The 4162-nt window shown below is 32.7% G+C and overlaps 1 long non-coding RNA gene across 1 annotated transcript; it reads left to right on the top strand.

Annotated features, from left to right (window-relative positions):
- Window positions 1-290: 290 nt before the first annotated feature.
- On the top strand, window positions 291-1370 carry LOC149940303 (uncharacterized). The gene is made up of 4 exons (XR_016481359.1): window positions 291-494; window positions 641-847; window positions 918-1210; window positions 1288-1370. It is a non-coding gene; the product is annotated as an uncharacterized LOC149940303 (long non-coding RNA).
- The last annotated feature ends 2792 nt before the right edge of the window (window positions 1371-4162 follow it).

The raw sequence follows: 4162 nt of genomic DNA, 5'->3' as shown, positions 1-4162 counted from the left end.
GAGAAATCGTTCTTGCAAATTTTGCAGAAGGCCTTACAATCTGATACTTAGCTTCTTGCACACCATTCTCCTACAATAGTTTTACTATCGCTTTTGTCAAGCCAATAGTCATTAAACTTGGTTTTGTTTCTTGGCATTTTGATTTGAAGTTACGTTAAATAAATACATTCTGGAATATATACACCGTTAAAATTATTATAATTAGTTTAAATGCAATATAAAGTTACCAAAAAATGAAAAAAATTAGCGTACCCAAGTGGTCAACCACGGACCGTTTATAAGAGGACAGGTTATCCATGTATTTTCTCGCACCCCACCTGCTTAGCTTTGTAACGGCCAACTTTTCAAAGTTGGTAGTACCAGTGGAACCTTCAAGGCCACATAATCTGTAGGTATTTTGATTTCAACATGGCTCGCGTATCTAAAAATATAAACGGCAAAGACGTTTTAAAACTAAAAAAAGATATTCACGTGGACCATTTTTACCAGAAAAGGTAAGCTTTAGATAATCTACTTTGTCAAACTTGAATTATATTGATAATCGATAATCAAAAGCGAGTTTTTTTGGAGTTTCGCTATTAAGCCTTGTCTAATTCTTGGTGTGTTTGATATTTCAGACTGCTGGTGAAAACCATATCAGATACTGGAATTGTAATTAACGACATCAAAACAGTAGAACCACAAATTATTGTCGAAGAATACATAGATCTGGATCTTACATTTTAATTGGAAAATAAAATAAATGAAGAGGCAACTCCGGCTTTAAAAGCTTACCCCGATCAAATAGGAGGTGCTATTCCTTTGACAGAGAAACCTACAGCTAAGGCCACACGTAGTACTTTGATACGTAAGCTTCAACTCTTTTTTTAAAACAATACATAAAAAATGATAAAGCTGTGTTGAATTATTTAATCTAGACTTTACAGCCCATGAGTTCCAGGCAATAATAAATCAAAGCCTCCAAAACTTTCAATCTTTGGGTACGGCTAATTGCAATGATGATCATGACTTGCATGTTGTAATTGAAGAACTTATTTGCATAGGGAAAGGGAACAGTGCTCCATACTGGGATATTGGTCATGAAACTATTAGTATTGCATTTGGTGATATGAGGTCATCCAAATCTTTCTGGGGTCCCGCACAGAATTTACACTCCGATAAAGAATTTTTGAATGAGGCAGTCATCTATATTACTGCACTTGCACCGCCAGTAAGAATATCTACGTTTTATTTAGTTTCATTCAACTAAGGTTCTTTTTTTAAAAGATATTTATATACATCTCACAGTTTAGTCGAAGATTTTGCGCAGCAGAATTTCTTAGGTCATTACTGAATTTAATTAAAATTCATATGTTTAAAAATGATTTACCAGCACCTTTAAATAAACAATGCTCTAATAACTTAACCGAAGCTTTAAGAAAAAAGCAAATATTATATTATGCTTCTGGTGCAACAGTTAAAACCATATGCAAAAGTGTCCCAATTCAATACGAGCTAACAGATGCATTGGCTATCAAGGGCCCATTTGAAAAAATTAAAATTTATTTAGAAGAGGAACTTTCTGATATCTCAGTCACAAAATGGCTAACTGAGAATAACAGAGGTGGGTTGCTTTATATTAATAAGGCTGCCTTTGAACATTTTGAGTACTTAAATGTACTTGTTGAACAATTTTATGACGGAAACAAAAAAATCTTTATGGAAATTAATTTTAACCGTAAAAATATTGCAAAAACAAAAGTTGAAGAAAACGGCGAATTTAAATTTAAGTGGGGTAGTATAATTTCTAAGTCATTAGTACCTAAACATAAAAAAGCCATATTAAGTTAACTTGTTGAAAGTATTTTGAAACTTAGAGGAAAGGGCCTAATGCTATACCTAAGAGCAAAGTACTTTGCAAAAGAAAATAAAAAACAGAAGGGTGCTCCTTCTCTAAGAAAAGGTCTAAAAGATTTAAAGAATCAAAAGTAATATTTTCTGTGATAACGGACTGTTTTTAAACGGTTCATATTGTAATAAGTTTTGTACAAGTTTTTCATTTAATTAAACTTAGTTCCTATTTTTCTCGAACGTTGGTTTAATTTATTTAAATAAAAGTTGGATTAAATTATAAAAGTAGTAGTTGTGCTCAAACTTTACTTTAATGATAAACTATAATAGGCACAAAAAAAACTAATTTGGTCATTTACATTGTGTTGCCTGTTACAGGAGCTTTTATTTGTAAGTCTAAGTTGATGAAATGATCAAGGTTTTGTCCATATAATACCACATCTGGATTATTATTACCCCCTAGAGAACCACGCTGTTTACCAAACTCCTGTTCTAAGCAGTCTTGATTAATATGGGAAGTTAAAACAAATTTGGCCTTTTTTATAACAGAAAACGTATTATTCCAGGCACAGATTGAGCTATTGAAAATGAATATTTAAGAAAACAAATCCCAAAATTATTTTGGTTCCTAATAAAGGGTAAAAACAAAATACCTGTCATGATTAATCATTCAATGGTCTCTCTACTTAGAATCATCATTTTTCGTTGATTTGCTTTGAAATTTCCAGGTCTATTTTGGATTTCACTTTAATATTGAATAAATGAAGTCTCCAGCCACTATAAAATTTTAGTTATCATTTTTCTTTCTAAATATTGGTTTTATATCATATCTTACTTGTAATCGCATATCATCTGGGTCCTTGAAAGGATCTAAATTCGGCTTCCTTTTCAATAGGCCTTCTTTTACGTTTCTTGTGTTCATTATGTAAAAAAAATTATCAAACATTCTTATAAATAGAACAGTCTCTGAATACTGATCCTTGTATTCGAATTCCAGACCATTGGCCACGGTAGAGCTCAAAACTTGGGCCGCTAGCCTGACCCTCATTCTGGAATGATAATCCAGAAAAAGGTGATCTCTTGTCAGCTTCGGTAGGAGTTTTAGGGTTCTTTGCGAATCGGTTTCAAAGAGTTTCGAAACATGTGTCCATAATATTTCTTTAGAATTTTTGTATAGATGCTTTGTTTTGGAATGAAAGTTGCTATTTGAAAACCCATTCCTGGCAGTTTTCAGTAAGTGTGGAGGGTCACACACAAAAAATACTGATCGCTTCTCATCTCGAGCATAAATGTTTTCCCACTTAAAACCGTCTTTAACAAAATTTCTGAAGACTTTGCGATTTGTACTGGCACCGTCAGCAATAACAGCTAACACCTTTATATTATTGTATTCTAATTTGCTTATAGCCTCTGATATTATACTATGGAGGTGGTCACTATCAATGTTGTTACACGGAAAATGAGTAATAGGTAATTTAAAATGACCAGTTATGCTCCTAATAAATAATTGTAACATATGGGTGGCTACTTCTGGAATTTCTGTATCACTGGATTGGAATTTTATTTTTAAATTTTCATTTCCAACATCATCGAGGTTACTAAATCCAATTAATTCACCAGTATTTGATTTGTAGATTATGTCCTCTTTAATTTTCATTTCATCAAGAATAAGGCAAACATATTTTTGGTGATCTTCAATGCAAGAAATATAAAGTTTCTCCTTGGCTAGCTTGAATTTATCTTGAGTAAAACCAGAATTCAGGCCAATATGGGTAGAATGCTTATAGAGAGTCCTTTTAGAAGGTAGTTCCAATAATCCACTAGTTGTCAAAGACTTGTAAGCTGCTGGTGATTTTAGATATAAATATATACACCACTGCAATATCTTTGGGTGCCACCTTCTTAGTCTTTTAGTCTTGGCCTTCAAAGCTGCTAATTGCTGATCGACGAACATTCGTTTAAAAGAATGTTTTGGCAATAATTATTTTTGTTTTTCCAGAACATTACATAAAACTTCATTATCTTCGGAGGCTAATTTCTGTCCCTGTTTCTTCAGAATTACTTTCATTCTTCTTTTCGTGTTTTTTACTTTTTGTTTTAGGCCCTTATTTTCTTTCTTCTGTGATTTTAGTTTCTTTTCAAGTTGTCCTCTAGACATAAACCGGTTTCGGTTTTCCCGACTGGGATTTTTACTTTGAATTAGCGATACTGTTAATGACTTCCTAAATTTAAAGCAAGCATTACACAAACTTAACACGTCGCCATTTTTTCCATTAGAATGCCTAGGTTTTTCAAGTACTACTTCACAGTTTGAGGCATGTACTGCGTTCGT

This window comes from Leiobunum rupestre, chromosome 6 (assembly GCF_980474605.1).
Source record: "Leiobunum rupestre chromosome 6, qqLeiRupe1.1.hap1, whole genome shotgun sequence".
Lineage (NCBI taxonomy): Eukaryota > Metazoa > Arthropoda > Arachnida > Opiliones > Sclerosomatidae > Leiobunum > Leiobunum rupestre.
This window is presented reverse-complemented; position numbering and strand designations above follow the sequence as displayed.